Raw genomic sequence first — 16,802 nt, 5'->3', positions numbered from 1 at the left:
AAAGCTATATAGGACAAACACAGAGCGAACATCATTCTCAATGGTGAAAAGCTGAAAGAATTCCCACTGAGATCAGGAACAAGACAAGGATGTCTGCTCTCGCCACTACACTTCAACATAGTTCTGGAAGTCCTAGCCACAGCAATCAGAGAAGTAAAAGAAATAAAAGGAACCCAAATTGGAAAGGAAGAAGTAAAACTACCTCTATTTGCAGATGACATGATACCATACCTGGAGAATCCTAAAGACCCTACCAGAAAACTGTTACAGCTCATCCACGAATTTGGCAAAGTCTCCAGATACAAAATTAATACACAGAAATTGATGGCATTTCTATACATTAACAATGAAAGAGCAGAAAGAGAAATTCAGGAAGCCATCTCATTTCTCATCACATCCAAAATAATAAAATACCTATGAGTAAACCTACCTGAAGAGACAAAACACCTGTACTCTGAAAACTATAAGATGCTGATGAAATTAATCAAAGATGACACATATAGATAGAAAGACATACAATGCTCTTGGATTGGAAGGGTCAATATTATCAAAATGACCATAGTACTCAAGGCAATCTACAGATTCAATGCAATCCCTATCAAATTACCAAGGACATTCTTCACAGAACTCAAACAAAATATTTTAAAGTTTGCTTGGAAGCACAGAAGACCCAGAATAGCCAAAGACATCCTGAAAAAGAAAAAATGGAGCTGGAGGAATCAGGCTCCCAGACTTCAGACTATACTACAAAGCAACAATCATCAAAACCATATGGCACTGGCACAAAGACAGACATATAGAGCAGTGGAATAGGATAGAAAGCCCAGAATTCAACCCATGCAGCTACAGCCAACTCATTTATGACAAAGGAGGCAAGGATATACAATGGAGAAAGGACAGCTTGTTCAATAAGTGGTGCTGGGAAAACTGGACAGCCACATGGAAAAGAATGAAATTGGAACACTCCCTAATACCATACACAAAAATAAACTCCAAATGGATTAAAGATCTAGATATAAGACCAGACACTATAAAACTCCTAGAGGAAAACATAGGCCAAACACTCTCTGACATAAACTTCAGCAACATCTTCTCAGATCCACCTCTTAGAGTAATGACAATAAAAACAAAAATAAACAAATGAGACCTAGTCAAACTTCAAAGTTCCTGCACAGCAAAGTAAACCCTAAACAACACAAAAAGACAACCCATTGAATGGGAGAAAATCTTTGCAAGTGAGTCAACTGCCAAGGGATTAATCTCCAAAATTTATAAACGACTTCTGCAGCTCCATACCAAAAAAACAAACAACCCCATCCAAAAATGGGCAGAAGATCTAAACAGACAGTTCTCTGAAGACATACAGATGGCCAAGAAACACATGAAAAGATGTTCAACATCACTCATGATTAAAGAAATACAAATCGAAACGACGCTGAGGTATCATCTTACACCAGCCAGAATGGCCATCATCAAAAAGTCTACAAACAATAAGTGCTGGAGAGGATGTGGACAAGAAGGAACCTAGTACACTGTTAGTGGGATTGTAAATTGGTGCAACCACTGTGGAAATCAGTATAGAGATTCCTCAGAAAACTAAAAATAGAATGACCATTTGATCGAGCAATCCCACTCCTGGGCACCTATCCAGAGAAAACCATGACTCGCAAAGACACATGTACTGCAATGTTCATTTAAGCACTGTCTTCAATAGCCAAGACATGGAAACACCCTAAATGTCCATTGACAGAGGAGTGGATCAAGAAGATGTGGTCCATATACACAATGGAATATTGCTCAGTCATTAAAAAGAACGAAATACTGGAATTTTTAGCAACATGGATGGACCTAGAAGTTATCATGCTAAGTGAAGTCAGCCTTAAAAAATACCTTATGCAAAAGCATTTACATGAATGTCTCATTCAAAAATGCAGCCTTATAAGACACAATTTCAGATAACATATGTAATGATTTTGGATAATTGAAAAGGCTATACATATGTTACATCTGTTTCTGGTGTTCATGATTTTGGAGTTATTATTTCATTCTGAAAATAAAATTTCAGGAGTTCTTGTCATGGCTTACTGGTAAAAAAAAAAAAAAAACAATGAAAGAAAACAACTAGTATCCATGATGATGAGGGTTTGATCCCTGGCCTTGCTCAGGGGGCAAATGATCCTGCATTGCCCTGAACTGAGTTGTAGGTTGCAGACATGGCTCAGATCTGTCATTGTTGTGGATATGGTTTACAGAAGCAAAAGCTCTGATTTGACCCCTGGCCTGGGAATTTCCATATGCCGCAGGTGCAGCCATCAAAAAAAGACAAAAAAAAATTTAAGAAATTAAAAGTAAACTTTCATATGAATTTCTTTTAATGAATGTCTAATATATAGTAAGAATTCAGTTTATTGACTTCACAGTGTGAAATCATTCACTTAAGTGACTTTGTCACTGAGGAAAATAAAAGTTGAATCTAACCCACCCTGTAAGACCATGAATTAATTTTAGAGCATCCAGCTCTTTTGTTGTACTGCTTAGCCAGCTGCGACTAGTTATTTCAGCATTTAAAAGAAACCTTAAAAACTAAAAATAATTTTATTTGTAATGAAGGTTTTATTTCTTTTTTTAATGGCTACAACTGCAGTATATGGAGTTCCCATGCTAGGGGGTCAAATCAGAGCTGAAGCTTCAGGCCTTTGCTATAGCCACAGCAACTCCAGATCCAAACCACATCTGCAACCTATGTCAATGCCTGCAACAATACCAGAAACTTAAGCCCTGAGCAAGGCCAGGGATCAAACCTGCATCTTCATGGAGGCTAGATAAGGTTTTTAACTTGCTGAGCCTCAAAGGGAAGTCCTGAATGTATTCTTGTAAATACTGTTTTTTTTATTTTTTAATTTTTATTTTTTAGATAAGGCACTTTATGCCAATTTAGGAAAAAGAGATCCCTATGAAAGAATCAGTATCCACTGGCTTGATTTTATCATTATGCACCTGTTAATGTAATTTGAATCAGCGGAAACAATTGTATCCACATGGTTTCCCTGTGTAGGATACAGTGAATAGGTTTTCTCCTTCCTAGTTTACCTTCAGGGAATTTTTTGTCTAAGGTCTAAAGAAGATGTGGAAGATTCTTAAAAGAAAGTGGGGATGGAGACTGAGGATTAATGATTTCCCAATAAACGTGGAAGTGTCCTTTCTTAAGGCTAAGTTTTCTCTGGTGTTAGTGGCCCTTCCATGTGAACTAATGAAACCATGGTATTCTAGCTTGCTCAATTTCATGTGTAGTCATGGAAACCAAGGCCAGGAAAGAAGAAATGGTTTGACTAAACCCTGTGATTGGAAAGTTAATCAAGAAACAATTTCTTTTTCTAACTATTTTTGAGTGTTTACATTTATTTTGCCAAGTATCTGACTATAAATAAACAGGGCCAATTCCAGGAGCATATATCTGGGAGGGTGTTTTTTTTTGGATAGTCCAAGTACAATGTTAAGTGCAAAGGCCATAATATCAGATCTACATTCAATGTGACAATGAAAGAGTTATTTACAAAAAGATAGATGTCTAAATATGAAAACTAAGTGGAAAGACTGAAATTGAACATAATGCACTAACTGTACTATGGCTGGCTTATTGGATTGTGATTGTGATTTTCTCTTTGTGAATTTTGGAAGTCATGTTTTCCCTGATGAATACAAAATATGTCAGATAATAGGTTGATTGCTACAGTTATTTTTCTAAGATCAGAATATCAGCATAATTTAATGTTCCTATATGATTTAACAATTCAAATAAATTACATTCTAAATTAGAAATAAAGGATTTTCTTTAAATTGTCTTGTTTGTAGTTCAGAACAAATACCTCAGTCAAAATTCTCTGTGGTGTGATTCCCCAAAGTCACTCACGTAGATGCAAAGTCACTCAGCATGGTCCCAAATTTAGTTGAAAGTCTGGTTCACTCTATGTTGTCCAAATTTATTGTTTTAATGGGAAAAATATAATTATCTTGAAGTCTTTACTGGAATACACTTTGGAAGATATTTTGATACCCTAGTATTATAAGCTACAAAAATTTTGTTATTAAAGTTGTGTTTTAGAAATAATTTTCAAGAATCTTATTTAAATCAAAGATCTCAGTCAATAAATCTAGAAAGAATATCTGTGTTCTGGTGAGTTGTTAAACTAAGTGTAATACTTTAATTCTGATGTGGGAAAATCTGAAATCAGCAATACTTTTGGTAGAGAAACACATTTGCAAATCCAGTATCAGTACAATGCTATATACTAATTCAGTTAAGAATAAAAATATGAGTTACAGAATTCTATTTCTTACATCTTTAAGATTCTTGGAGTGCATTTGTCTTTGAGTGTTCCTTCTGTAACTTACTTGATGGATATTCAAGTAATATTACCTGTTCTCTCAATTTTAAAAAAATATTTTAGGACAATGATAAAAATAACTTCATAAAACTGTGGAGAAATATGTCAGACCTTGATTTAAAATTTTGAGTTTAAAACCATGTAGGGGGAAACAAGTTTGAGCAGTAAAGTAACTTGGAGTTATGGATTAATTACCAATGCTGTCTGGAAGAGTTTTGCCAGGAATTTGATGTTAAAAAGTAGTGGTGCTTAAAATCTGATGGGAGTAAAGGACAATGTGGTCAATGTGATGAAGATATGAAGTTATACAAATGTGTTTTATGCAAAAATAATCAAAATAACTGGTGTGAGTTAAAAAAAGGAGTATCAGTTAGAGTCTGGGTGATATAGTGACCTTTGAGATTATGGAAACCCAGACAGAAGGGTTAAGATTTCAATAATTTGTAAGGAGGTAAGTTTGAAAATGTGTAAGGATTTAAGCACAATTCTACAATAAAATTTAATGAAAGATAGTCCTGAAGGGTAGATGTAGGCAAGCTAAATAAATATGACTGCTACCTAAGTGAGTAGATGGTGGTAGCTAGGGATAAATATGGCAGAACATGTTGGAGAATACTTTCATTTATCCTGCCTTTCTCAAAACCTGAACCTGAGAAGAAAAGCAAATCAAAGAAATCCAAATTAAGATAGGGTAGAAAAATGGAGAAAAGAAAGTTTATGCATGGCTGGTTTGAGATGATAGTATAATATGTATCCAAGAATAAAGCATTAGAAAAGAATCAGGTAAAGACAGCTATTTCCTCTATGCCTCTGCAATATCTTTTCTATGTCATATTTTCTATTTTTGCTGCTTCATATTTCTAAAGTTACAACTGGTGCTGCATTCTAGATTATTTTGCAATCATATTTTTAAATTTCAAATTATACTTATTTAAAAACAGAATTAGACATTTAAGAGAATAAATTAAATTTGAGGTTACATTTGCTAGATGTTCAATTTAATCTTAGATGTTTAAAAAACAGCTATCTAAATTTATGCCTTGTATAAAATTGTACAATAAAAACAAATATAAATGCTTACACTGTAGTATTATTTCAATAGATAAGGGAATGTGTTGCAGATTGATTAAATTACTTGTCAGAGATACATATTGATAGGTGTCTGAGGCCAAATTTGAACCTAGGTTGACCATATTACAAAGCCTAAGATCCTAATACACACTTTTTTTTTAGTAAGGAGAATATGATGACATCTCTCTAGCCCAGACCCTGTAGATGTGACCCTGTGGCCTGCTGTTAAAACCACTGTAGAGTCCAGAGCAAAAATTCTTATAGCTTATGATTGAGGCACAGTATCCCACTCATGGAAAACCTGGGTCTGTAGTGCTGATGCCTGTCCTATTGGCTCATTTGGGATCACCTTGATTTGTTTTCCTCTGAATAGGGACTAATCTAAGGCCAGGCAAGTCCTCACTGATTCTTTGTTTGAGAATTTTATATATGCAAACCCTTTGAGATTGCCACTAAATTTGTCACAGAGTATAGTAACACAGTTAACTGAACAAGAGCCAAGAAAGTGTGCTTCCAGCTCTTTGGATTTTGTGCCATAGTCAACATTGCCAACAAAGACAGATGGAGCATCAGCCTCCACCTTCTCCTCAATGGAAATGATAACCAGGCCAGTATTGCCTGGAGGTGGGCTCATAATCATCTGCTTCTCTACCTCCTTCTCTAGCTCATTTAGCTTCTCAGCTTCTCCCCGACTGGAGCTTTGATCACCTCCACCTCAGGGTGCTCCATGGTCCCCTGGGTGACACTCAAAAGTGCTGGCTCCTCTTCCTGGCTTCCAGGGGTTCCTAAGTCAGGCCTCAGGCCAGGAGCTCCCCCTGAGGGCATGGGGTGTGGGTGGCTCCTCTTCAGGGCTCAGGCTCTGATTTGTACTCCAGCAGCAGCATCTCAGGCTCCAGTTCCTCAGACTACAAGCCATACTCATTGTCCCCTGGGCACCCCCGGACACCCCTCCCCATCCTCCATGCCCTTCCCACTGGCCCCTCAGCCCCTGATGCTACTGCTTCCACTGCCATTGCTGCAGCTCAGAATGGATGTAATTTATTTATTATGTAATTAAATCATAAAATCAATATGGGAAAAGATCAACAGTCAAATAAAATACATAAAATCATCATTAGATAATTCATGAAAAAGGAATACATACCACTTTAAACATGTAAGTAGATGCCAAAATTCAATTATATATATTTATTTATTTGTAATTAAAATATACAAATGAAATAATTTGTTTAATCAAAATTTCATGTATCATAAAAGTTCATTAGGCATGTGTTGTTCAGAATGTGGTCAAAAAGGTTTTTTCCAGGCTGAAGGGAATGGTAAGTTTGGTCAAGGTTATGAACTGTATATTGGAAATGCTATGAACATGGGCAATTTCAATACATATACCAATTGACTCAGCAATTCCACTTCTAGGAACTCACCCTTAGAAAATTTCAAAAAGATTTCCTTGCAGAATTATTTCTCCCAGAAAAAGACTGAGGATAACATAAAGAGGACTGGATACACCAATCTTAATATGACTTTGTACAATAGTTAAGCAGGTGAAGAAACAGAATGAGTTATGTCTACACAGACTGGCATGTAAAGATTTTCAGGAGGTTGAGAAGTAGAATGCAAAAAATAGTCATAAAGGCAAACCCATATATGTAAATATATTTATTTTTGCAAAATTATTACTTAAAGAATTTTAGAAACAGACTAGAGTGACTGCCTCTGGAAGAAATAGAAGACTCTGGTTTGGGATGTTAGGAAGCTTATTTTACAATATTGCATTTTGCATAAATTCAATTTTTATTGTATCAATATTATCAAAATGACTTTACTACACAAGGCAATTTACAGATTCAATGCAATCCCTATTGACTTACTAAGGACAATTTCCATAGAACTAGAACAAAATATTTTAAAGCTTGTTTGGACACACAAAAGAACGAGAATAGCCAAAGCCATCTTGAGAAAGAAAAATGGAGCTGAAGGAATCAGGTTCCCAGACTTCAGACTATACTACAAAGCTACAGTTATCAAAACCATATGGTACTCACACAAAGACAGAAATATACATCAGTAGAACAGGATTAAACCCAAGTACCTACAGTCAACTAATCTGTGACAAAGGAGGCAAGAATATACAATGGAGAAAAGATAGTCCATTTAATAAGAGGTGCTGGGAAATCTGGACAGCTAGATTTAAAAGAATGAAATTAGAACACTTCCTAACACTATACACAAAAATAAACTCAAAATGGATTAAAGACCTAAATTTAAGACCAGACACTATAAAACTCTTAGAGGAAAACATATCCAAACACTCTCCGACATAAGCTACAACAATATCTTCTCAGATCTACCCTCTATAGTAATGAAAATAAAATAAAAAATAAACAAATAGGACCTAATTAAACTTAAATGTTTTTGCAAAGCAAAGAGAACCCTAAACAAAATGAAAAGACAACCCACGCAATGGGAGAAAATATTTGCCAATGAAGCAACTGACAGGGGATTAATCTCCAAAGTTTATAAACACCTCCTGCAGCTCAATACCAAAAATAATAATAACAACAATAATAAATAAAAAACCCCATCACAAAATGGGAAGATCTAAACAGACAATTCGTTGATTGCCAAAAAAAAACCACATGAAAAGATGTTCAACATCACTAAATATTAGAGAAATGCAAATCAAAACCACTATGAGATACCAGCTTACACCAGCCAGAATGGCTATCATCAAAACATCTACAAACAATAAATGTTGGAAAGGGAACATTTGGAGAAAAGGAAACCCTAATATACTATTGGTGGGAATGTAAATTTGTGCAACGACTGTGGAAAACAGTATGGAAATTCCTCAGAAATCTAAAAACAGAATTATCATTTGATCCAGCAATCCCACTCCTGGGCATCTACCCAGAGAAAAACATGACTCAAAAAGATACATGTACTACAATGTCCATTGTAGCACTATACACAATAGCCAAGACATGGAAAGAACCTAAATGGTCATCAATAGAGGAGTAGATAAAGAAGATGTTGTGCATATACAAAATGGAATATTAGTCATTAAAAGGAAAGAAATAATGGCATTTGCAGCAGTGCGGATGGACATAGAAATTATTATGCTAAGTGAAGTTAGTGAGACACCAACATCATATGCTATCACTTATATGTGGAATCTTTAAAAAGGACACAATGAACTTCTTTGCAGAATAGATACTAACTCACAAAATTTGGAAAACTTATGGTTTCCAAAGGAGAAATATTTGGGCTGGGGGGATGCACTAGGTGTTTGAAATGCTATAATATTGGGTTGTGATGATTGTTGTACAACAATAAATGTAATATAATTAATTGAGTTAAAATTAACTTACACAATTTTTATAAAATAAATAGTAAAGGATTCATTAAGTGTAACCTGAAATAATTGTCAAAGCCATCTCTGGGGTATGAGTTTTCTGGTGACAATTCCAGAGAATCATCTGAGACCTTCACTTATCTGATAAGCTGGGAATCAGCTTTACTTTGGAAACAGACATATAAAATTATACTGTCCATGATAAAGTGTTTAAAATAATTTATATATATGACAAATAATAGTCAAATAATTTTATTTTTTTATATTTGGGTTTATATGTTGTTTACAGTTATTCTTCTAATCATTCATGTGTGCAACAATCAATAATCAATAGTCAATAAATGTCTTACTATAGATATATTTACTAAAAGTCTGTTGATTAAAACATTTGAATTTGAATAACTTATTCTACTACAAGAGTTGAACAATATGAAGCATAGGAAATCACATTATCTTCAGAAACAATATAATGAATCTCACAATATTATGTTGAGTGACTATGTAAATTTGTGACAGTTTACTGAATGTGTTATTCACATCTTTATTTTGAAGGCTATAGATCAAGGGGTTCAGCATGGGAATCACCTCTGTGTAAGATGCAAAAGCCACTTTAACTGTGGGCCAAGAAGTTTTAGGGTTAGAGATACAGTAAAGGAAAATGATGTTTCCATGTAAGATGGTGATAGCTGTCAGGTTGAGGCACAGGTAGAAAAGGTTTTATGGTGTCCACTTGCAGAAGGCATCCTCATAACAGTGATAAAAATGAGTGTATATGATGTCAGAATAATCATCAGGCTACTTGATTCATTGAATATGTCAATAATAAGACATAGCCTCTGACTGATATACGGTTTTGAGCAGGAGACAGAAAAATTACAGAGTGGTGACAGGATTATTCACGATGTTAGACTCATGATAAGATAATGTAAGAAGAAAATATGCTAAGTGTCAGGGAACACACCTTACCCCATAAGTAAGACCCAGCCACTAGCAGAACACAAAGCTTCTGAGATATGGCAGTGATATAGAGAAAGGGGTTACAGATGGCCACACAACCATTGTAGATCATCACTGCTAACATGAAATTTCTGTTATTCCAAATATGCAAACAAAACAAAATTGCACAATACACCCAGAGAAGGAGATGTTTCTGTCCTCCACAAGCAAGTTCTCCAACCACTTTGGTGGAACTATGATAGAATAATGGAAATCTACAAAGGACAAATGACTAAGGAAAACACATGATCATGTGGACTTTTGAATTGATCTTGAAGATGATTACCATGACCAGATTCCTCACCAGAGTGACTGTGTAGATAGACAAGAAAAACAGGAAGAGTGGAACCTGGATTTCTGGATATTCTGAAAAACCCAGAAGATTATTTGTGGGTATGATACTCTGATTTCCTTCTGATAACATCATGACCTCTGTTGGATAAAGAATGAAAAGTTATTCCTAAAAAATAAACATTAATACAAAAGAGAAACAGAGAAGGAGGAAACTTCATATGTCTCATTGATGTTAATAGAGAACAGTGATTTTTGGAGTTCCTATCGTGTCTAATAGTGGCTAAGAATCTGAGTAGTATCCATGAGGATGCAGGTTCTATCCCTGGCCTCATTTAGTGGATTAAGCAAATGGTATTGCCACAAGCTTCAGTGTAGTTTGCAGATGTGGCTTGGATCCTGCATTGCTGTGGCTGTGGATAGGCTGGCAGCTGCAGTTCCTATTCAACCCATAGCCTGGGAACTTCAATATGCTGCAGGTGAGGTCCTCAAAAGACACAAAAAAAAGCAAAGAGAGAGAAAAAGAAGAGTGATTTTCCAAGTATGGTCCTCAAAAGAGCAGCAGCAGGAGCACCTAAGAATTGTTAGGGATGCAAATTCTCCAGTATCATTGCTAAATTCCAAAATCAAAAACTCTAGAATGGAGTCTGCAATTTATGGTTTAACTAGATTTCCAGGTGATATTGATGAATGATAAATTATGAGAATCACTAAAATATGTACTAATTATCCTGTTATCTAAAATTCAGTCTTTATTACTATTTTTATTACAGAACTGACATATAAATTTAGACAAAAAATAAATTATAGAAAACAAATGCAAAAGAGGTAAAACAGAATCAAAGAGTAGCTTGTTATTGTTCTAAGAATGACACTAACAAAGGTCCCCTAGTGGCTCAGTGGTAATGAACTCAACTAGTATCCATAAGGATGCATGTTCAATCCTTGGCCTCATTCCCTGGGTTAAGGATTTGATGTTGCCATGAGCTGCAGCTTGGATGTAGTGTTACTATGGCACAAGCCATAAGCTATAGCTCCTATTTGAACCCCCAAGCCTGGGAACTTCCATAGGCCACAGGCACAGTCCTAAAAAAGACACACACAAAAAAAAAAAAAAAAAAGAAAAGGAAGAACTACAAAATGATCCAGACAACACACGACATTGCAAATGGTGTCAGATAAATCTTAATATAAATTTTTATGTTTTTGATTTTTTTCAGACATTATAAATAATTAAATACCCATAGAATGTATGAGTTTGGATAAATCTAAAATTGTATCTAGTCCCATGACTTCCAGCTAGTGCTTAAAAGTTGATTACAGAAACTTACTTATGAAATGATCATGTAGTTGCCATCAAAACCTCCATTAATGGTACACTGCCTCTTGATGAAATTTTATGGGTCTTTCATTGAGATTTTATTTAGCATTTTAATTTTTAATTATATTTAATTAATTTAATTGCACTAATTACTATTAATGTGTTTTTAGGTCATCGATTCTGATATATATTTTAATATTAATAAATATATACAATATAAAATATATGTAATCTTTTGAGCAATAGAACAGACATGTATTAATTTACCAACAATGTTTTCATACAAGATATGTCCTACGATACAATGAACATTACATTTTTTTCAGCTAGTAAGAAATAAGACCACTTTATGATGAAACAAATTTAAGGAAGATGAGGAGGTGAAAGCAGTTAGGACATAGAATAAATGACTGCAAGATATGAACATAAAACTGCCACAAAATTATATGGATGATTCTATTCCATCTTACTAGTTTTTTTTTTTTTTGGATCAAGTGTTGGTCTCTAGATACAGCTCCATGAATGCTTACTTGACATGCATTATAAACAACCCCAGACATAAAGCATATGCCTTCAGAATATTCTTCTAAATAGCAAATGGGACTGGGCAGATAAATTGCAGATATCCATTATTATTCAGGCTTATTTATTTATTTATTTATCCAGTTGCACCTGCTGATATGTGGAAGTTCCTGGGCCAGGGATCCAACCAGCATTGCAGTTACCACCTGTGCCACGGCTGCAGTGAAAATGACAGAATTTTAACCCACTGTACCATGGAAAAACTTCCTGTTCAGGATATTTAAATAAATTAGTCCCATTCAACATCTGAAAATATTAGAAAAATCCTGGTATATTAGGGTGAGTGATACTACTGTTCTGATTTATTGGAACAATTATGTTAATAACAATAGATACTCAGAAAGTGACTTGGTATTCAACCCTAGCACTTTCAAATGATTTTGGCAAAAATATCTGCATTAGGATTAGGTTTCTTCTCAAATTGAAACAAGGCCTATGAGATTTAAAAATCAAATATCCTATAAATTTTTTGCAGCTTCTCCATTACTCACCACTGCAGGTTTCTTTAATACAAAACTTAATTATCAGAAACACTTCATGCTGTCTTAGTGAAAATTAAAATGTCTCTGACCAGGAGTTTCCATTGTAATTCAGTGAGTTAACAACCTGACATAGTGCCCTTGAGGATGTGGGTGAAATCCCTGGCCTTGCTTAGGGGGGTTAAGGATCTAGCATTACCACAAGTGCCAGAATAGGTTGCAGATGTGGCTCAGACCTGGTGTTGCTGTGGCTGTGGCATAGTTACAGTTCTGATTTGACTCTAGCCTCATAACTTACATGTATTACAGATGTGGCTTTAAAAAGAAAAAATAGTCTCTGATCATATAAAAGTGCTGTCTATAATTTTTGGAATAAGCTATATGAGCTGGAGCTCCATCTTTCTCATCTAAATTGAAAGAAACCAAAAAAGGCATGAACTGACCTGAACCCAGAAGATCTTGATTGGTTTAGGAAGGCACTTTCCTTCTCAGTAATCAAACATTCTTTAAGATGTAAACAGGGGAGTTCCTGCCCTGGCTCAGTGGTTAATGAATCTGACTAGGAACAATGAGGTTGGGGGTTTGATCCCTGGCCTTGCTCAGTGGGTTAAGGATCCAGCATTGCCACGAGCTGTGGGGTAGGTTGCAGACTCAGCCTGGATCTGGTGTTGCTGTGGCTGTGGTGTAGGCCAGCAGCTACAACTCTGATTAGATCCCTAGCTGGGAACCTCTATATGCCATGGGTGCAGCCCCAGAAAAGACAAAAAAAAAAAAAAAGTATCAACAGACTTATGCTTATAACAATAGTGGCATTATATTTCAATGAGAATTCAAGTAAAATGGCATTTTATATGCAGGACAAAGAAAAAAACTAAAAGTGGAGGTCTCTTTCTAAACTTTGATAAATTGTGGGTCTTATATTTGCCTCCATGACAATAAAGTTTATATAAAACTACAGAGAATTATAATTGGAGTACTACTCAGTGGACCACAAAACCATATACTTATTTGATACACTGACTCTTGTGTCACTATGGTAGATACATTTTCTTCTAAATCATTAAAGACAATTATACCACCACATCTATTTCATTACCTACTTTTAGATTTTGAATTATTGAAATAATATACAGTCAAAGAAGTAAACATTGCTGAGACCAGCTCAGCAGGATGGGGTGAACAAAGGGTGCTGTGAAACTTAAGGAAAAAAGTTAAGATAAAGCAAGGCACAGAGTCATTTATCTTAAGTAAAGATGGGAACCAGGGGACTCAGGGTCTCAGGGACCAAGCACACTGCCTTAAGAAACCACACTGCTTTTATTGTGTTTTTTAGGATTATGTAACGTGAGAAGAGGGTTGTAGGTGCAGGATATAGGGTTTTTTTAAGTTATTTTAAAAGTCACATAATCAGTTGCTGATTAAGCTTTTACTCTGACCTTTAGGCATTGAACAATCATTAGCATATGAAGAAGCTTGGCATCAGCTATCTATAACATCTAGAGAATCACCATTGTGCTTCTGCAGATGGCATGCCTAGGTTTGCACCTCTGTTCTTCTTTGCTAATGCATATCCAGCTAAAGACCCCTCATAAACCCCTTGGGGCTATGGGGCTCCTCTTTTATTCTTAAGAGGACATATCATGCTGTGTAAAGGGCATGCCAATCTGCACAGGTCAGGGTGCCTAGACCAATGCATTAAGTCCTATTCAGCTGACCCTATGAATAACTTATGCCTTTAGGTCTTTGTTCTTAAGCTTAAGTCATTCACCATCACTGGGACTGTTTTTTCAAGCAGGAAGATGGGGTAAAGTAAAGCAGAAGAAGATAGTTTTCAGCAAAGAGGCTAAGAAAATATTGTAGAAACATGTCACATGACAAAACATGAACTGAAGCATTTTAAATAAGGAAAAAAGAACAATTTAGTAATAATTGTTATGAATGCAACTGAACTTCCAACCCTATATTCAGAAATAGAGTAGAGAAACTTGGCCATCATGACTGGAATCAAAGGATGAAGTTTACCCTCACAAGTCATATAATGTGCTTATAATTTCCCCCTAATATGATGTGAGGACAGAAATTATACCTCTGTGGTATGCTTTCCTCAAATGCATAATCCCAGACTACTACGAGATAAATTATTAGACAAGCCCATATTTGGAAACATCCTATAGGAGACCTCACCATACTCTTTAGAATCCTCAAAGCCAAGAAAAACAAGGAAAGAGTGAAACCCATCACAGACAGAGGTGATTTGGGAGACATGCCAACTTAATGCAATGTGGTCCACTGGACTGGATCCCAGAAAAAAAAAAAAAAAAAAGAGCATTAAAGGAAAAAAAACTGATAGACTCAAAATAAAATTTAGATTTTAGCCATCATAATGCAACATTATTTTTTTAAATTTTATTTTACTGTGGTAAAAACACTTAATGTGAGGTCTAATCTAAGGTATTTTTGTTTTTTCTTTTTATGGATTTCCTGGACTGGGGTATTAAATCTGAGCCACAGTCACCATCTACTGTGGCAACAATGGATGCTTTAACTCAGTCTGCAGGGCTGGGGATCAAACTTGTGTCCTGGCACTACAGGGATGCTAATGATCCTATTGCATCATAACAGGAACTCCTTAAGATATATTCAAGTGTACAGTAAAGCATTGTTGACTACAGATGTAATTTTTTACAGCACATCTATAGATCTTATTCATCTTATTTGACTGAAAATTTGTGCCCATTGATTTGTAACTTCCCATTTCCCCCTCCACTAGCCTCTGGCAACTAACATTTCCCTCTTTAATTTTATGAATTTGATTACATTATATATGCCCTATAAATGGAATCATATAGTACCTACCTTTCTCTGGCACTTACCAAAATGCTTTCAGTGTTCATCCATGTAGTCACATATTACTGAATTTCAATTTTTTTAAAGCCAAAATGTATTCCATTGTTTATAAATAATGCATTTTTTAAATCAAAATGTCCACAGATATTTAGATTGTTTCCATATCTTGGCTGTTGTTAAGGTCTGCAATGAATATTGCAAGCCCAAGATCTCCTTGAAAACTTGATTAGAATTTTTTTTGATAAATATCCAGAAATAGGATTACTGGATCATGTACAACTCAATTTTTAATTTGTCAGGAACCTCCATACTGTTTTCCACAGTAGGTACACATTTTCTTTAATACTAACAATGTACAGTGAAGTGTGATGAAAACTCTCTGCACATGTTTGCACCTAATTTTGTAAATCAAAAATGATTAAAAATTTGAAAATTTATTTCTAAAAATATATAATTTAATAGTCCCATTTTATTGCATCTCTAATAACACAAACAGTCCTTCTTTAAGCCAACACACCATCCCCTCTGAACTGAAATAGTGTAATAATAATAAGCAACCTCTCAACCTATACTTCCCACCAACTTTAAATCATTTTGCTACTCCCCTTGTCAGATTTTTTGTTTAATATCTGTGGCTGTGAGTGTATTGGGGCAAGGTTGAAGGTTAGTGGTTGGTGATAGTAATATTTTTGAATTCTTATAACTAAAAAAGAACTAATTTAGTGAATCCAAACTACATACTATTAACTGTTAATACACACATTTAACAAACAAGACACAAAAGTTCTAATTCCCTAGACCACAGAATTGGTATGTGGAGAAGTCTGGCTTCAAACACCATCCTCAGAGTTCCTGTTGTGGCTGTTAGAAAGAAACACATACAACTGTAAAGAAATATGTCAGACTTTGCATGAAAATTTTAGTTTAAAACTATGGTGGAAGCAAGTTGGAGCAGTAAAGTAACTTTGAGTGCTGGGTTACTCATCAATATCTTCTGGAAGGTTTTCTTGCCAGAAATTTGATATTAAAATGTATTGATTCAGAAGTTTCTGTTGTGTCTCAGTGGGTTAAGAACTTGACTAGTATCCATGAGGATGCATATTTGATCCCTGGCCTTGATCAGTGAGTTAAGTATTAGGCATTGCTGTGAGCTGCAGTATAGGTCACAAATACAGCTCAAATCTGCTATTTCTGTGGCTGTGGTACAGGCCAGCAGCTGCAGCTCTGATTCAACTCCTAGCCTGGGAACTTCTATATGCCTGGATACAACCTTAAAAAGTGAATACCATCATCTTCATGAAAGAAAAAATACAAAATCACAGAAACTTTAGGATGTACTCCAAACATAGCAATTATTATAATGGTATTTTTTTAATGGCTGCATCAATAATGAGGACTTTAAATTATAAAATAAAGTGAGGTATTGCTACTCACCCACCAACTTGAAAATAGGACATATCCCGCAACAATATTAA

General features: G+C 35.2%; 2 pseudogenes; both read right to left on the bottom strand.

Moving 5' to 3' along the window:
- Nucleotides 5,615-6,412, bottom strand: LOC110261958 (annotated as a pseudogene).
- On the bottom strand, nucleotides 9,256-10,234 carry LOC110261957 (annotated as a pseudogene).

This window comes from Sus scrofa, chromosome 8 (assembly GCF_000003025.6).
Source record: "Sus scrofa isolate TJ Tabasco breed Duroc chromosome 8, Sscrofa11.1, whole genome shotgun sequence".
In the NCBI taxonomy this organism is placed as follows: Eukaryota; Metazoa; Chordata; class Mammalia; order Artiodactyla; family Suidae; genus Sus; species Sus scrofa.
Note: the sequence above shows the minus strand (reverse complement) of the source record. Positions and strands in the feature narration are given on the sequence as shown.